This window comes from Alexandromys fortis, unplaced genomic scaffold, assembly GCF_014885135.2.
Source record: "Alexandromys fortis isolate MF-2015 unplaced genomic scaffold, M_Fortis_MF-2015_v1.1 scaffold_143, whole genome shotgun sequence".
Classification (NCBI taxonomy): Eukaryota; Metazoa; Chordata; class Mammalia; order Rodentia; family Cricetidae; genus Alexandromys; species Alexandromys fortis.
Genome location: NW_026068044.1, coordinates 1852211 through 1871551, shown reverse-complemented (window position 1 = coordinate 1871551; position 19341 = coordinate 1852211). Strand labels below are relative to the sequence as shown.

At 47.7% G+C, this 19341-nt stretch overlaps 1 protein-coding gene across 1 annotated transcript in view; it reads left to right on the top strand.

Annotated features, from left to right (window-relative positions):
• Nucleotides 1-343: 343 nt before the first annotated feature.
• The window catches only part of Epb41l3 (erythrocyte membrane protein band 4.1 like 3), a 208686-nt gene continuing 189688 nt past the window's right edge, over nt 344-19341 (top strand). The window contains exon 1 of the mRNA XM_050166200.1: nt 344-632. The gene's annotated coding sequence lies outside the window, so the exon portion shown is untranslated. The remainder of the gene's footprint in view (nt 633-19341) is intronic.

Sequence of the window (19341 nt, the reverse complement as noted above, 5' to 3'; positions counted from 1 at the left end):
AGATTGAAAACATGTAAGGCCACCAACAGAAAATACTCCCCTTGTTCAAACACTTGAGTACACGAAGGGACATTTTCAACCTCTTTCCTTCCTCCAGTCTTTACCTACAGATAGCGTAGAGTGTGCACTTGAGTGTCTGGGTCCGGGTGGGAAGGATTCCTCCATGCTTGCAGAGGCTGCTGACTAGCAAGCCCTGGGAGGCCTGGCAAAAGACTTTGGGAGCGCACCCAGTTCCTAGGCCGGTATAGGGCGGGGCCAAGCATGGGGTCCGCCTAGGCGCTGGGCACAGCCAACTAGAGCGCCCGGAGGGCGGGCCGGCTCGGGCTGAGCGGCACCGGCTGTCACAGGCGCCCAATGCGCGCTGCAGGTGGCAAGTTGGAGGTGCTGCCGCCACCGCTGCAGGAGGAACCTGGGTCTGGCGGCCTTTTGCAGCCTCCGGGAGCCCTTTCCCGCCGCTGAGTCCTAACCCAGACCTGGAAAAAGCCAAAGGGAAACAGCCGCTGTGCAAGGACTAGGGAGCAGCGCTCCATCCCTGTGCCCTTGCACTACTTTGTTTTCGACGAGGAAGGTTGTGCCTGGGGGCTGGGAACAGGTTCGGAAAGAAGACTGAGAGGAAGGCTTCTACTATCCAGGTGAGCGCCTTTCCACCCCATGTCCCCTCCTTTCCCGTAGTAGGGGCCAATGCAGAGCGCCAGTTCGCCCCGTGGGCAGTGGCCGGGGAGCAGGCGCCTGCCCTTGGCTGAGGTCGATTGTTAAGAAGCGAGGAAGAGGCAAGACTGGCCGGGCTGGAGGCTACCTGCCGGCGCCCTCCTGAAATGCGTAGGTTTTCCTGAGCGGACACCCCGAGTCGAGAGACCAGCAGAAAGGTGTTTTGTAGGTAGCCTGAAGGCTTGCACTCTAGCTCGGGCTAGCCCGACTTAGCCCCCGTGTTCGCCGCGTTGAAGACGCAGCAAGAGTGGGGCGCGGCTCCCCAGTGATCGCCTTCCCCCGACCCAGAGCGCCGGACCCAGAGAGCTCGCGAATCTCTGTCCCCAAGAGCCAGAGGCTCTGGAGGACGTCATCCCTCTCTGCTCTGGCAACTCCTCCTCCGCCCTCTCGCCTCCACCCCTCGGCACTGGATGCCTAGCCTGCCTCTTCGGAGATTCAGTGCCCGTGCCAACGCGCGCGGAGTGGTGCTTGCTGTCACTGTGCTCCCCACCCTTGCAGGAGTTGGAGCGCCTGGGGTTCCGACTGCCTGGCCCCCGCTGCCTAGTTGTGAGCCAGAGGCTGGCTAGTTCTCTGTGAGGACTCGCTTTCCAGTGCTCTTCCTATCCCCTCCTCCACGCTGCCCAAAGCCTTTGCCCAAAGATGGGATCTGGAACCTAATCTTGCCCATCTTGGGCGGAATTGAGAAGCCTCCTAAGAGGGCACCAGCCTTGGAGCTGAGGCCAGAACCTTCCTCTCGTCTCAGGATTTCAGCCCCGTGCGGGTGGTCAGTGGTTTGACCTCCCGGTTCTGAGCTGACTGCGTGGAGGGTGCCGAAAGCAGAATGTGAGGATATGGTTGCTTTCTCGTGTGTGTGTGTGTGTGTGTGTGTGTGTGTGTGTGTGTGTGTGTGTTTACACGTGCGTGTCCGTAGGTGTCTTGGCTTCTCTGGGAGGCAGAGGTGCAGGAACCCTCTTCCCCTTGCCCCGCAGTGCCACAGGGCCCCTTAGCCCTTTGCAGCCAACTAAGCTCAGAGATATCTCAGCAACTCGGGGCTTCTGTCTCCTCTCCTTGATCTCGAACTCCCGGCCCCTCCACCTAAACTAGTCCAGGGACGAAAATCTTTTGATTGGAGACTGCGCGTTCGCGAGGCAGATTGGGCTGTTTTTCAAAATGCAGGAAAGCGCCTCTCGTCGAACGTTTCGTCTTCACAAGACCGGACTGTCAGGATCTCAGCTGGGGATACCAGGGCGTCTAGCCACGGGGAAAGCAGAAGTTGAAGGCTCGGAACTCCCTGGGGCGCGCCCTACTGGGAAGCGGGAGAGCCAGGGGCGCGCGGGCTAGCGCCGAGCATGTTCGGCCGCAAGGGGTGGCCAGGCAAAGCTGCACTGGGACTACGAGGCAGTCCCGGAGCTGGAATCTGTGAGCAGATGGAGACCGGTTCCAGGGTCTCCAAGTAACACGCGAAGTTGAGAACCGGGTCTGTACTATTCAGTGACCACCTCTGCGGTCTTAGGAGCTGCAGACTCGCAGCGCATTTGGCTGGAGCTGCCTCTGGCGGCTTTCGCTTTTCCTTCTGCAGAAGGGAAGCCGCCAGGGCTTTCTCTCCAAAGAAAGCGTGGGTTCCAACACTAAAATCCTCCTGGGAGCAAGGGGGAGGGACTCCAAAAATCCCTAAATTCCGAGGGGGCGGGTGTAGAGTAGAGGGTCCTCTCGGGGAATTAAGGTCAACCCAACCCAGCGGAGTGAGTCAAGTGGTCGGCCCCGCCTTGGACTCTCTGCTAAAGAGGATACCCCCCTGCCTCACCTACCCCAGGCTGGTCGACCACCCACGTAATTCTCTGTGAAGTACAGTGGATTAAAACCGGAAGAGGGTTGAAATCCACGAAATGAATGAAAGTAGAAAGGACTGTAAATCCCTGATCTGATTGCGGCTTAAATCTAAATTCCATTTGAATAGAAAGAGACTCCAACGCTGTAGAAGAGCAGGCCTGCCTGGGGTCCCCTGCACTGTATTTCTTGTGACAGTGGCAGGAGGGGCAGTTAACATTGACACAGGCCAGGCTGCAACCATGCGGCCTATGGGAGCGGGGAAGGTTGGGAGTGGGGTGAACAAGATTGGGAATAGGAAAGATTCCAGCCCAGGCTGGTTCTGAAGTGACCCAGGGGATCTAGGTCTCAATCTTCAGGTACTGGCCACATAAGCATTTCTCAGTTGGATCCTTCAAGGTTAGGACTTAGGTGACATGGCGGGTTTTTGAATGGGTTTCTTGAATTAGCTTCTACCCTCGTGGGGGAAGGGGAAGGGAGCGTTCTTGGTGCTGAGGAGCAGAGAAACCATACTTAAACCTTGAGCCCTCAGTCCAGGCAATGGCGCCTTCCCTTGCCCTAGGATGTACGCTGTTAAGGGTACTGTTTGGCTACCTATTTTTAAAACCTGAGTTTGGTGAAATTGCTTCACAGGCTATGAGGTAATGTGGAAAATAAGACAGTCGCTTAAATCTGTCTGAAATGGTCCCCGGTTGCACACCTCTGGAAAAGGGCGTCTCACTACGTCCAGGTGTACTGTATTCCTTAATTGGCTCTAAGTTTGAAGAGGGACGAGCAGAGCCGTCCGCAGGAAGTTTGTAGCGCATGTGGATCCACAAAGGAAACATGGTCTTGGTGCTGTCACGGAGACAGGTGGGGAAGTTAGCTGCTCTCTGCGCTGTGGGTGGCAGCCATGGAAGACACAGGAAGGACAGGTTAGTGGCTTGTGTGTTTAAAGGGTCTCTTGGAGGACTTTACAGACAGGCAATCAAGTATTCCAGCTTGTGTTAAAGTTGGGCTACAGTTGGTTCCATCCCTGGATCCCAAAGGCCACAGTCGGCCCTCTGGGAAAATCTGCTGCCATCCATGGTGCGTTGGGTGAGCGTGTCTCCCACAGGTTCGTATGTCTGAATACTTGGTTCCCAGTTGCTGGATCTGTTCAGGAAGAATTAGGAGGTGTGGCCTGGAGGAGGAGGTGTGTCACCCAGGTGGACTTTGTGGTTTCAGAAGACTGGGGGGGATGGGGGGGTCATCCCCAATATGCCTCTCTACCTCCTACTGCTGCCGTCATGGACTCTAGCGCTCCGAAACAGTCATCCCTGTTAAATGTTTTATGAATTGTCTTGGTTGTAGAGTTTTGCCACAAGAACAGAAAAATAAAACAACATCTCCACGCCACCGTTTGTCCAAACCAAAAACATATAAGTTCTTTGTTTTATCCCAGCACCAAACAGATCCCTGTCTTCACAATACGCTACATGGTGGCACACTTTTTTTTTTTCTGGAAACAAAAAATAAATAAATAAATAAATAAAAGAAGCTCAACAGCTAAAACGGGGTGTGATTTATGTAGGACTTTTAAAGTGAGGGCAGGCTGGCTGTGAATGGTTCATTATAAAAGATCCAGAAATTGGGTTGAGTCACACAGTCTAGTCCAGACAGCCACTTCCTCATCCACAAGGAGAATAATAATTTCCCCTACAACTCTGACTGTAAGAATTAATTTACAACTTTACAGCTATCTGAGACACTTGGAAGGGAAGTGTGAGCCCCAGCAAATGAGAACCAGGGATTTTCACCAACGTAGCGAGGACCGTCATCCGAAAGATAGGACTTCTGCAAACATGGCGCGGCCCAATCCAGTCGCGGAAGTAAAACGATTGATCTTACAGAAGTAGAAAGTAGTGGAGTGGGCAGGGAAGGAGAAGGAGGATTGGCCAATAGGTGCAAAAAAAAATGTAGTCTATTAGGGACTTGCTTTCTAGAGTTGTGTGTGACACAGTAGGGTGACCGCAGTTAAGAATGAGTGGTCATAATGTCCCAAAATAGTTAGAGCTGTGACTGCTCCCAACACAAAGCGGTGATTAATCTTTGCGGTGATGAATATGTCAATCACTCTGCCTTATCTAATTGCTTATTCCACACAAGTACTGAACTATCACACTTTTGCCAGTGACTATGACCGACCATGGTCTGTCAGTCTAAACCTAGACAAATGATTGGATGAAAACATGTCTTCGGGAAAGCTGCTGGCTAATACTGCAGATTTTGAAAGGCCTTGGACCTAATCGTCACGATGAAGATGGGGAAAATCTAGACAGTGAATAGGAAGAGTGTGAACTGTCATCTCAATAGGTCACACTAATGGTCCGGGGGAAGAAAAACATTTGTTTTGGTTTAATGCTGGTTGTATAGCTCATGAGCATTTTATTCAGGAGACTTTAGTGCTTCGACGGGGTTACATAAAAAGCAGGATTGACGTATGTCCAGAATGTGTTCTGACAAGCTAAACGTGTCACAGCCTACAGCTAACGCAAGGGACAGAACTGGAGACGTTGCGCCGGAGGAAGCCTGTCTTAGGGTGCTGTGTCCATGAGGGAGTAAACAGTTAACTAGGTGAAAAGCAGTGCTGATTCGGGCAAACGGTGCTGAGTATGGCTGGGGACCATTAGGGAGATGTCAGTCAGGGAGAACACGGGGCAAGGGGTGGGTGTCAGTCCTTCACACTGCGCGTTCTGTAATGGGGCGGGGAGGAGAAACTATTCCTTACATCTGAAGTGATGGGCATGTCAATACGCTTGCCTTTATTAAAAGGACCAGACTGATCCAGAATTTGGTCTCCTCAATCCCGCCTTGCACTCATTCCATGTTCCTAAGACCTCAGAAACCCCATCTGGGAAGAGGGTAAGAAAGAGGCTCCCGGGGAAGTCAGTAACACACATGCCCAGTGCAACATCTCGTTCCAGCCTTGTCCTTCAGGTCAGCTCCCCAGAAATAGGTCACTGGCTTCTAGAATGGGAAGAGAACCCCAGGCAGCTGAATGGTGGCCAGATCTACATGGTAATGATTTGGAGTTTGTCAGAAACCCATCCTTGCTTGCTTTTCTAGCTTCCACGTGACGATTTCACCTGGCTGTTCTGCATCGCATCCTTCCTACTCCACTCCTGAATCTCCAGGTCAAGTCTACCCCGACAGAGAGCCAGTCTTCCTCATCTCCGGCTTCCTTCTGTGCTCTGTTCCCAGTAACACACATCACAGAAAGATCAGTGCCCTGTGATGCAGCCTGCCACTCCAGGCCTTCCCATCACGATGCTGGCAGAGCCATAGCCACCCCGTGACTCCCGCTAATATCACTCCTGCACAGGGCTGCTAGTCTAGATCACACTGACTCATTGGTAGTGTTGATTTGGCCATATTACCCCCCTATTCCAAAACTCCTCCTACTTTTTAGCCTTGTCCTTGGCGGCCTGCACACACTCTTCTGTGGCAGCATGTTCATGCCGACCCCATAGCTCCAACTGGAGGTCATAACACCTCTCACCAGTGCCAATGCATGCTTCAATTCTGCGTCATTTTCATACCCCTCTCCTGTATCTCATCCTGTCCATTCTGAGCATCTATCAGTTTTGTAAAGCAAGCTCAGGCACCACCACCCTTGTGAAGTTTCACGTCTACTCGGAAGGCCTTTCCTATCTTCTCTCTGCTCTGGCACTTGGCATGCTTCACCGGCAGAGAGCCAAGACTCCACGTCTGTGTTCTTTGTCTTGTTTTCCACCAAGTGGCGCCCACCCTGGGGGCTCCTCCTACATTCCCACAGAGTAAGTGACTGTCTAGAGATCTTCTAGAAGAGGTGATGGCAAAGGCGGGAACGATGTCCCCTACCCCAGGTTGAGTCAAAATGAAGAGCCAACCCCCCCCCCCAGAGAAGCCTGATAGGCACGGGCCATTATTTAGAACCTTCAAACGCTATCCTAGCTCGTTCGTGTAATTACATGGATAATTTAAGCTTCAGAAGCTGGAAGGATCCGTCAAACTATTAGCATTCTTCATTGTAGAGATGAGAGCATAGTCATGTGAGCCCCACGGCGCTTTCAAAAGCAGAATAGATATGGGCAGCCAAGATGGTGATTGGGCTGAAGCAAAAACGGGAAATGCTGGGCACTATGCCCATGAAGTGCGGGATGCACCCAGACATGTTGGGGAAGACTCTTGGGTTGGGGGCTTCTGGTGTGTCTCCTGTCCAGTCATTCTTGGGAAACTTGCCATCGGATTCCTGTGATTTACACAGTAGCATCCTGCTTGTGTTTGCTGCCATGTGTGGATGATGAAGTGTTCCGGGTCGAGATGAAACACTTTATTCCAGTTTTTCAGAAGTGAGGGGTTTCCTGTGATTGTGTGCTCCTTTTTTAAGAGTGAAAGCTGAAGCCATTTCTCGTGTGCATATCAAACGTCTGAAGTCAAGTGGGGAAAATTGTTATAAAAAGATTGCTGGTTTCACTATCTCAGCAACAAAAGTGGTTGTACACAGTCTTAAATACACAGCCCTTTGGAATCTGAGTGAATAATTCTATAGTTATTAAACGCCTGTTAACAGTGAGAATGACCCCCACAGGCTCACACATTTGGAGGCTTGGTCTCCAGGGAGTGGAATTGTCTGAAAGCTTTAGAAGGATTAGGGAGTGTGATCTTGTTGGAGGAAGTGTGTCACCGGAGGTGGGCTCTGAAGTTTCATAAGCCCATGCCAGGCCCAGTCTCTCCCCTCTCCCCTCTCCCCTCTCCTCTTTCTCCCGCTTCTGCCTGTGGATCAGGATGTAGCTTTTGGCGACTTTTCCAGTGCCATGTCTGCATGCCACCATGCTCCCTGCCATGATGATAATGGACTAAACCTCTGCAGCTGTAAGCCGGCCTCCAGCTAAGTGCTTGAGTTTAGACGAGTTGCCTTGGTCATGGTGTCTCTTCACAGCAATAGGCCAGTGACTAAGACAACAGTTGGTTGTTCTTGAGGAATAATGGGAGGAAATGACATGGTCCAGTATTGAGGCTTTAAATATTGTAGAATTAGTAACCTTATTATAATGTTAGGATTATGTACTGAAACCCGTCCTGAGCAACGGCATGGCTCTGAGTGAGAAACTGCCGTATCCATGTTTCTGCACTGGACTTGCGGTATTTGTGAAGTGTACAAGGCAGCAAAATGCGATGATGCTGTCTGCACACTCTGCACAGACATTGTTTACACACGTGTGGCTCACACCAGAAAGCCCCTTGGACTCAGCTTCCTCGCTTTAAAATGAAAATAACTGAACCTCCCACTTCCCATAAAGGACACAAACACCAAATGACATCTTGTTTGCGGGTGCGTTTTATGGGTGATGAAGTGAGACACTCACAGATTCTGATTGCTCGTTTGATGCAGGTTGGGCATCTCCACAACCCTTCAGAAAACACTGATGAGATTGAATCCAAGCTCATGTACAGCCCGAACCCGTGACACATAGCCACCTTTAAACAAACAAGCAACAAGAGGGGAAAAGCCTGCCCGTCTCTCTACAAACCGCCACTAAATTCTGCAGAGTTAAATAATGAGATTGGGAGTCTGGGCTGCGATGGTTTTAATACGCTGGGTGTCTGATACGAAAGCAACTGCTCCCGTAGAATAAAATACATTTTCTTTTTACCTAAGACAGCTGTCTCTTTGGATGTCAGGCACTCTGTTACGTTTGCACTATGAATAAGATACCATCACACAGAAAATGAGACTGTGTAAGCATTCAGGAGTTTACTATGAGGTTATATCCTGATGGACCACGGTAAGTTAAACAAATCCTAAGCTGGTGATGATTTTAATGCATCTAGCCTGAGGGCGTCAGCTCAGCAACCCAGAGCCCTGCTTGAGCAGTGGCTCCTGACCTTGCCGGACCTTTTAGAAGAAGATCGTGCCGCAACATCCTTAGCCCTGAAAAGGAGATAAAACTCCAAACTCTAGTTCCCGCTGGCTCCATATCACTTTGGCCTCAGTATCAAGGTACACACCCCGAGTTAGGTTTCCCTACAGACCCCTAAGAGGCGGAACCAGCCTGGTCATACAATACCTAAGTGAGCAATTTGGACTTATTACCAAGCACAACACACACTGGGGTCGCGTTAACTGCCCCTGTTCCCAGCCGCAGGCATTCACTGCCTGTCTGGGACACATTTCCCAGGTCCTCCAAGCGGGCCATTCTTCTGGAAAATCGCCATGGTAGCGCCTATCTGCAGAGCACCCATAAAATGACTTATTGCACACCGAGTGCTCATCCACGCTCCACTCCTGTGGGCCATGTGAGATGTACCATTGATATGTAATTCACCGTGACAATTCATTTTTAGCAAGTAGACTAACACTTTCGATATTTACATTTTACCCCTTTGATCGTAACTATGTTTGCTTACTTTAGCCATATGTGTGGGGGGGGAAGAACTTTAGCCCTTTGATGATCCTAGTGCAAAATATTTCTGCGTGCCCAAAGCAGGTCACTGTTTTATTGATTCACCCATCCCTATATGCCCTGATCATTCTATTCAGAAGGGTGAAAATCTCAAGAATTAACTCTCTGTGCTATGGCGACTTTGATCAGTGAATTTATTCTCTCTGATATTGTCAAATAATTAGGTAAATTTTCTTTAATTTTTTTTTTCTGAGTGGATGGAGCTAGCCCTATTTTGTTTCTTTATGTAGTCCTAGCTGTCCTGGAACTTGCTCTATGGACCAGGCTGGCCCCAAATTTAGAGATTCACCTGCACCTGCCACTGCATCCCAAGTACTGGGATTAAAGGCGAGCATCACCACCATTCAGCACTGGTCCCATTTTATTGAAAGAGCACTTTTTCTGTATATTAGAGACTGATGGAACCAGGCTATAAGAGTGTAACCTGTGCTACACCTGAGCTGGTGGGATTCTGTCATCTGCAATGACGGCAGATCTAACCATGGTCAGATCCTTCCATCATGGTTTAGGAATTCCTTCTCTGGCTCTGGAACTGAAAATGCACCTTGCCTTTTTAATATGTTCCTTTTCTGGTCACAAAAATATCATCAGAGATCCCCCAAGGCATCAACGGACACGAGTAAATTCATGTGGCTGACAGTCCACCATCCTGAGAATGTCTCCGAGTCACCATGTTTCTGACTTTCCTGTCTTCTGGATGTGGTGGAGATCCCAGGGTCTCTGTTCTCTGTGCCCCTGTAAGGTCTAGTGGCCCTTATGAGTGTCTAAGATACCCACAAACGTATGAGGTCAAGACATTATGGAATTCATCAAGAAAACTGCGGAACCATGGAGGATTCTATGAGGAAGACCAGCTGGGGAAGTTAGCCTTGTGGGGGCCGGAGAGGGATGGCAGGGCCAGCCTGGATACCTCTGGGCTGCACCACGTCCCACAGAGTCCTGGAGCCACCATGTGTGCCTTGAGTCTTCTCCTCTTAGCCTGGATTCTTGTCTTACTTCTTTTCTGCTTTTTCTATGATGTTTAAATCATGAAATAGCAAGCTGAAAATACAGACTTTTTTTACATTTATTTATTATGTTGTATGTGTTACAGGGAGGGGTGTCCACGTACCCGGGTACTCCTGTGGTGGTCCAAAGGATAACTTTCGCTACCTGGGTCTTAAGGTTCAAACTCAAGTCCTCAGTCTTGGTGGCAGGCGCCTGTACCCACTGAGGACCCTCGCAGGCCCCGGATGTTATTTTTAAATGAGCAGATGCCTGAGACGATTTTCTCTCGCAGAACGTGTGAGTCTCGGGGAATATTGTCATGTCACAACATCCTCCAGACTGTATTTATAAAGGATGAATAATTTGTGCTATTCTTAGTTGCTGGCTTCCTGGGGGGGGGAGGGGAACGGATCAAAGATCGAAAACGGATTAGGTAATGGCGCGGTGAGTAATGTCACCTAGTGAACAGGGTAACCCAGTAGCCAAGCTCCTCGGAAGTGAAAAGCATCGTGATGTTTTTGGTTTACCTTTTCTGCCTTTAATATGTGAATGCTACCCCCTGCAGGCCGCGCCTCACAACCTTTAAGCTCCACCGCGGTGTCTGTGGCTTACGGTTAGAGGACGACTAGGTGTCTTTCAGGAAAGGTAAAACCCAATGTTGTTCTGCAGGTTGTAGGCTCATCTTTGCTTAATTTCCCTGGATAACGGTTTGTGTTTCTTTGCGGTGGAGTCCAAGCTGCTTAAGCTTCCAAAGCCCAGAGTCCTCAAACATGGCCACAGACGAAAGGCCTTGGTTTTCTGACCCTGACGAGAGCTTGAGCTTGGCTTTTTCTACAATCCAGTTCCGCTGAAACACAATTTGAACATACACGGGGCGGGGGAGGGGGCACAGCACCACCCTGCGTGTGTTTTGCTGTGTAAATTCTGCCAAAGAATTCTTTAACGGCGATGATAGTTGTAGGTTTGGGTTCTCCAGGTAATTGCTCCCTGGACCCAGCTGAAGGTGGCTAATGTTTTATTACTTTCAATGAATTCAGCTGCCACTGCTTACCATGTTATCTGAGGGCATCCTGTAAATGTTTCTCCCTTTACCTCTCTTCCTGGTTTGGGAGGCATTCATAGAGATTCAGGATAGTATTCTTTTTTTTTTCCAAAGCATAGCAGGAAGAATTATCTAGAATAAATTAAAATGGCAGATCCTTTAAACTACTTTGAGCTGGCCTCCATTTGGCCAAAGGGAAGGAGTGTGTGTTACATCTGACAGTTAGCACAGAGGAAGATAAAAGCCCTCTTGGCCCCTCTGGGAGGTAGCTCGTGGCTCATCCCTGTTGTGAACCCCTTATGTAAGGACGCAGTCGGGCTGAAGTACCAGGCTCTGTATAGCTGTTCTTGCCTTGATGCCCGGAAGAGAGTTGAGGCGGGGAAGAGCGGCTGACCTACAAAACTATCGTTCTCACTGAAAGTATAATCTTATCAGTGTGTGTAAGGAGGTATAAGGAGAAGAGGTGACCGGGAAAGAGATGTGTAAAGTGGAAGAGAACAGCGTCCCCCCATTTGACTCTGCTGGGCTGATCCAGAAGAATGCAAGGTCAGTGAGTGTCACAGGCATTCAGGAGACCACACCAGGCTGTGCTCCCAGAAAACTCATGGATCAATAAGCATCTCTTTCCCTACAGATTAGCCTGGCTCTGATCCCTAGCCCCAAAGTCTGCCTTAATAACCAATAACTATGAGCCAGACAGATTGTGGAGCTGATTTTTTTGTTTTTTTTTTTTGTTTTTTTTTTTTTAGGTACAACACACAGCAAGTATTTCATTAATCCAGGGCCTTCTAGCAACTTGATTTTGCATGGTGCTTTAGACTAGAAATGGGAGTCCATAAATAGTTCTGTATTATTCAATACAATTTAGTGACTGGGTTGACCTGCCATATTTTAGACATCTGTCTTTATTGTCTCTCCACACCCATCTGTACTAAACAATCTATTTGACTACACTTTTGACACCACGGATATGTCTGGATGGATGGTCTTGTAGACAGCTGAGTTTGTGTGTAGGAGGTTGCTTCATGGAGGCTGATGGTGAAGTTCTTCTTTAATATTTATTTATTTTTTAAAATATTTATTTATTATATATACATTATTCAATATGTGAATGCCTACGGTCAGGAAGAGGGCACCAGACCCCATTACAGATGGTTGTGAGCCACCATGTGGTTGCTGGGAACCAAGCTCAGGACCTTTGGAAGAGCAGGCAATACTCTTAACCTCTGAGCCATGTCTCCAGCCCCATGATGGTAAAGTTCTTAACCATGTTCTGTTGACTTGTCTCTGGTCACAAAGACACACACTGGATTCAGGGATCTGGTGTTCTGGCATTGACCTATTCGAGTAACTGTTTTCCGTGATATAAACAAGCCAGCACCAGAGATTTGGGGACGACAAGGTCACTGACTTCAAAATGTTTAGAAGGCTTTGATTTTTCCCACCACATTCACGTGGGGGAGAAAGTTGGTTCCAGTGGTGTGTAGCCTTTTGACACAGACTGGGAACGTTGCTGACATAGCTCGTCCTGTCTCTTGCTCATTGTCTTCTTTAAAACTTGTCACTGCCTTTAAAGTGACAACCCTCTTTTGAGTATTTTTCAAAGCAGAAGACAAACCATGGTCAAGCGGTGCTTAGTCTAATGGATGTGGCAAGTTTTGCCTTTTTTTTCAGGGACATGAAAATGTCCCCCGTTTCTGACCTCTGACTTCTTTAGCCTTTGGGGTGAAAAGCCTCGGGTGATAAAAGGCAGAGACCTACTTTCTGAATATAGGCATTCCCCACGTATACATGACTCATTTTCCAAAAGTGTGCCTGTCGCTACTCATCCACAACTTTGAATTCTTTGCCTTAAGAAGAAATGTTAAAAATTATGGTCAGGTTTTGGGCTAGTACTATTTTTATTGTGAACTAATTTTGGAATTATTAGTATCAGTTGTGAGACCTTGGAACAGGAAGTTAAATGTTCCTCCCCCAAAGGGCGGCCTAAGGTGGAACTCTGACGAGGGAGCTCCCCACCACCCTCCTTAGGGCTTCCTCCGTCTTCCAGCTCTGTTACCCAGGCTTGCACACTCAGCCACAGTCGGGCTTTTCCACCTTCCACGATACACTCCTTATAGAAGATTTATTACCGCCAGGCAGAGGTGGCTCACACCTTGAATCCCAGCAAGCAGGAGGCAGAAGCAGGCAGATCTCTGTGAGTTTAAGGTCAGCCTGTCTAAAAGAGCTAGTTCCAGGACAGCCAGGGTTACACAGAGGAAACCCTGCCTTGGAAAAAAAAATTATTACCTTCATTTTTTTTTCTTAAATAAAACATCCATTGTCTTTGTTATGCTGGTCTAAGTAATATGTAAAAGTCAATCTGAATTGATTATATTTACAGAAAAAAATTAATAAATCCAGTTCCACTCCATGTGTATAAAAATATGAAATCCCTTGGGACTCAATTCGAGTGCAGGTTGTAATATTTTCTTTAACTTTATATTCATTAGTCATATTTTATAATAAGGTAGTGACACGTGTGTAGGAATAAAGATGGAACGGTGTTCATCATGTTGCAAGGAGACCTCATAGTTAAAGACAAATTACTGCAATATAAACTGTGATAAGCTGCCAGAGAGACTTTATATTAAAATTCCAAATCTTACATATAACTTGAAAAAAATTAAATTCTCACCATAACATTAAAGCCAATTAGACATTATAGTTTTAAAGACCAAGCATATAGTCCAACAGAGTAATTCTGCAAAGTCAGCTTCCAATGTTCTAACAAAATGCCTGAAATAATTAACTTACAAAGAGAAAAGATTTCTTTGAATCCAAAATTCTGAAAATTTCTGTCCATGATTAAGTAGACCCGTTGCTTTTTGGCCTAAGGTGAGGCGGGCATTGTGTTGGGCTTCTACAGTAGTTTTCAGTGCTGGGGTACATGGTCAGGAGGCAAAAGCGTGTGAGTGGGGTGTTGGAGTCCCACCATTCCCTTCAAGGACATACCCTTAGTGACCTGAAGTCATCTCACTAGGCCCTGCCTTCCAAAAACTTCATTACTTCCCAATTGCCCCATCCTAGACCCAAGCCTCAATCACTCAGACCTTTCGGGCGCTTAACATGAAACTGTTACACTCTCTCCGTTAAGGCAACTGGTTTTGACTGAGTCTCAGTTTCTTCACTTAGACCATACCCTGCTCTTTCAGTTATTAGAGTTTCCAGCAGGTATCTCGGGAGAATGGAGGTTAGTGGAAGTTTTTACTACAACTTATTCCCGGCTTAATGTTTGGCTCAACTGTAGCGAGTTTAGCCTTATCCCTGGCTAAGTGAGTGTTCTTCTCTCTTTAAGTACTGCTGGCTGTGCCGTAGCTAGCCATTTCTCTTTGCTAGCATACAACTCCCAATTTGTTTTTAAAATCATAATCGAGGTTTTCAGGTGTGATTTATTCCTGCAGATTGCATATGAAAAGAAACTTGCTGACACTGAGGTTCTAAGTCAAACATTTTGCCATTGCATGCACGGATGTTTCTTGCCCCTGGCTTCTTAGTGCAGCTGAAATGGAATGGATCTTCCTTCCTTCCTTCCTTCCTTCCTTCCTTCCTTCCTTCCTTCCTTCCTTCCTTCTTTCCTTCCTCCCTTCCTCCCTTCCTCCCTTCCTCCCTTCCTCCCTTCCTCCCTCCCTTCCACACAAGGACCTTGATAACAGATTAAGTTTGCAACAACTTCTGAGGGCCAGCACAGAGTGGGTGTGAGCAACAGCGAGCTCAGAAAGCTGGGCTTTTGCGGAGGTGGCGGACCCCCCCCCCCCAAGCAGGCTGCTTGACCTTGATTCTGGCTGCACTAGAACACAGAAGGACTGAGAAAGAGAAGGAAGCTCAGGATTAGCCTGAGGTGGTGTTGGAGGAGTTACAGTCCTCCTGCCCTCTGATGGTGCAGCGGAAGTTGTTCTTCTCGGAATCCTGGAGATGCATTCCAGGGAGTAAAGATTTGTTCATCTAGTTGATATGATGGAACATCAACAGCCGAAAATCCCAACACCTCTGGCATGTAGAGAAAGTGGTGTCACTCTAGGGATCAAAGGGCACAAAGGACATTTCTTTATGTAGGTGATATTGTTAACCACACTTGGGACTCCTTAGAGGAACTTCAGTAATATTTCCTCCAAGCGAACTGTAAACTGCCAATAGCAAACTCATTACGTCTTCACATAAACGTTCTTCAGGGCTGTGTTTTCCATAATAAAAATAAATCCATGTGGAGTGGCATTGTAGAAGGTAGACAGACAGCTTAGTGGTCAAGAGTACCTGCCGCCCTTCCAGAAGACACAGGCTCAACTCCCAACATCTTCCTTGTGGCTCACCATCATCTGTACCTTCAGTCTCAGCGGATCCCATGGCCTCTTCTGGTCTCTGAACAACAGGCACACCCACGGTTCGCAGCCATGCATGGAACCAAAACACCCATACACTGAAATAAAAACTTAATTAAAAATTTTAATTAAACGAGTGGCCTTGCAAATCTGTTTGATGTTTGGCTTGACTGTGGAGAGTTTCGCGTTTACATCTGCATTACAATTGAAACTTAAGGTAGCACCTGCCTTACAGCTTCTATAAATGCCACAATATTCATGAGAGAATAAACGGGAAAAAGCAAGTAATGTCTAAGTATAGTCAGGAAAATAGTTCTGGCCTCACGGCTTCCTCAAAACATTTGGGGGGGGGGGGGTACCCAAGACACTGGTCCCTACCGTAGGCACTGCTATCTTACCCATGGGCTTGGTTTGATTAAAAAGTGGTCAGCAAGCAGCAAATGGCCAGTCATGAAAGCGTGCATATGGGTAACATGACACGAACCGAACAGGTTGTATTTAGGAATCTATACCTTAAATGTGTGCAGTAACATTAAATATAAACAAATACATAAAATTAATGAGGCCACAAATTTGAAGGAGAACCAGGAGAAGGGTTTATGGGGGGGGGTGAAGAGAGAAAAGGGAAGGGAGAAATGGTGTAATTATAATATAATAATAATAATAATAACCTGGTTAACAGGTTGACAGACAGGAATAGAGGAAGTGCAATTTGTCTGAGTCTGCTTCTGTTTTATGTCACTGTTACAAATGGGCCTGGGTCACAAAAGTATAACGAGCTAAAAGTTTTACTTTTGCAAAAGTTCTCGTAGCCTTTGGCCCCACTGAGTTTTCTTTCTAATTCTAAAAGGGGCTGTGTCACTCTGGGTGAGCAGGGCTTAGCCTCACATTCTTACAAGACTGTCCACTTTAAAGTAGTGTAAGTGATAAGCAGAATGCAATTTTGAGCACCAAGAGCAACCTTGAGCACATATTTTGATTTCAAGAAGTGCTGACCCTGAAGGAATTTGAATTTCTGCCAAATGGCTTCTTAGATTTTTTTTTTTTTTGAGACAAGGTTTCTCTGTGTAACAGCCATAACTGTCCTGGCACTCTCTCTGTAGACCAGGCTGGCCTCGAACTCACAGAGATCTGCCTGTGTCTTCCTCCCGAGTGCCAGGATTAAAAGTGTGCACCACCACTGCCCAGCTCTTTACAATTTTTTAAGTGAAGTTTTGTCTTATTTCACTCTGACAGAAAAGATTGTGCATTACTTTTACATTTCCCACTATTTTTTAAAATGTCTAATCTAGCCCACAGTCCTGTTCTTCCAAAGACCTTTTGGGTTGTTTGGGGGTAGTAGTTGAGGAGAACATGTATGTATTTAGGTGTATATGCACACGCGCGTGTGTGTGTGTGTGTGTGTGTGTGTGTGTGTGTGTGTGTGTGTGTGTGAAGGTCAGCGATTGTTCCTCAGGAACATACCTTGTTTATTGGGACAAAGTCTCTCACCAGGGCCTAATCTTGCTGATTAAGTTGATCACTGGCCCCAGTTCTAGAAGAGTGGGTGTTGGGGATTGAACTCAGATCCTCATGCTTGCACAGCAAGTTAGTTACAGGCTGAGCCATCTCCTCAGGTCCCACACTTTGCCCCCTCCAGAAGCCCATATCTTAGTAAGGCATCTCCAAATCATACCAAATCCTTAGTGTCTGTAGGTAGCAGAGAACATTAGGTGAGAAACAGCCAGGAGCATGTCATGTGTGTTCTGGTTCTTGTTTTCTTCCAAAGCTACTACTAGGATAGAGTCAAGGGGGGGGGGGTGCTGCCCTAAGACCTTCCATTATCCCAACCACAAGTCCCAAAGACCTCCAGCCTGAGGCTTTCTGCTTCAAACCCTCGCTATCAGAAACCCCAGGACATTCTGTCTCCCAGGACTATCGTTAAAGGGAAAGAAGCAAGCGCCGAGAGGCAAGCGCCGAGAGGCAGAGGACAGCAGGGACGTTCCAACGTCCGCCCTGCATTTCTGATGCCCTGTGTCTGCTGGAGATCTTCTGTGGCCTCTTTTCTATGGAAAACTCAGACCATGTTTTTTTCTCCTTTCTCATACAAGGAAGTCTGGCGTGGGCAGCGGCTTGCTCCAGGGTCACCTGGTTTCGAAAAGGACCTCTGAGCCCATATCTCTTACTCTGAGTCCTTCCCTGGGGACATTCTGCTGTGAGAGAAGCCAGGGAGTCTAAAGCAGAGAGTGAGCTTATCTCTTCTGTTGAGACTGCCAGTTCGGCCAGCACCAACACAAGCATTTCCCTTCCTAGCTCCCGGACTGTTGTCGTTGTGTTTTTTTTTTTTTTTTTTTTTTTTTTTAAAGATTCCTCTGGTTTTGCTCTACAACCTGGACTCACCTTGAACTTGTGATCCTCCTGCCTCAGCCTCCTGAATACACCACCACTCCCAGCTCCCCCTTTAAAATAAAATTACTCAGTGTATATAAGAGAGGATCAGTTGTAGCTTTGTGTGACTTCTTGGGCCCGCACCGTAAAGTTTTGAGTTCTATAAGAAGAAGGAAAAAAAAAATCCAAAAGACAGCACTCGGGAGGCAGAGGCAGGCGGATCTCTGTGAGTTTGAGGCCAGCCTGGGCTACAAGAGCTAGTTCCAGGACAGTCTCCAAAAGCTACAGAGAAACCCTGTCTCGGAAAATAAAAAAAATAAAAAAATAAAAAAAAAAGAAATCCAAAAGAAAGGAAATTGGCTTACAAACCAAAACCTTACCCACAAGTAAAGGTACTGACTGAACTTTGATAATACACAAAAGAGGTGCAGAAGCCTTCATGTTGCCTCACAATCATTTGCAAAGTGTCCAGAGGTTGGAGAGGGCTCAGCTGCCCCCAGGGCCACAGCAGCAGGGGCAGCACCTCCCGCACGTGTGCTCTGTGAGCCCGGGGCTGAGAGCTGACAGCAGGCCTGGCAGGAGGCTTGAGGCATCTTCGTCATGATGTCTTCCAGTGCATGCTACATAGCTCCTCTCACCTTGCCATCTGCTGGGACGAGCACTGATTAATTAAAACTAGGCTGCTTCGGGTTCTATGACAAGTCACGTCTTTTCGCGATAAGACCGAGCCTCTGTGGGGTGCCTGCACCTTTCCAAAACCCAATTTAACAATAGTTCCTTATTTTTTCTTTCTTTCTTTTATTCTTCTAATTTTGGTAGAATACATGTGACCTAAGATTTCCTGTCGGTCGTTTTTAAAGGTGCAGTTCAGGGATGTTCTCTGCCTCCTTGTGGCGTGGTCACCACACATCCCAGAACCCTCGTCTTGCAAGACTAAAGCTCTACTCTCTTACTCAAACCCCCTCTGCCTCCCAGCGCCTGGTCATACCATTTCACAATCTGTCACTCTACATGTGGCTACTGGAGAGCGCTCACGCTACTTGATGAGATCATGTTCGCCTTTGGGGGCTGGTTATTTTGCGTGGTGGAGTGTATTGATGGTTTCAGAATTCCCTTCCTTTTTAAAGTGAGTGGCATGTTTTGTTCATCCCTTCACCCACTGACAGATACCTGCATGGCTTTCCACATTTGACTAGAGTGGATAACACTGCTACAAACAACGAGTATGCAAATGCTCTTCAAAAGTCCCTGTGGTGTGGCAGAGCTCACCTAGGCTGGGGGGAGAGAGTTTGCCACAGTTCCTGTCGGCTCCTATCCTGCCCAGACTTCCTTTGTCTGTGGACCGTGTTCAAACCACATTGACATTAAACCCACAACTGCCGTCAGGACCAGGCAGGGACACTGTGTGCTAAGGACAATCCATTGTTTCCAATTTCAGTGCCTGGGCCTCCTAAGGTACAGGTGGGAGAAGCTGCAGGTGTAACCTAAGACCCGGGGCTTTGTCAGATGGGTTCCGAGTCTCCTGGAATTCCATCTGGGGCTTTGCCCCAGAAACTGGTCATTTCAAATGGCCTTGATTTCATGGGTGGCAAGAGATTTCTACTTT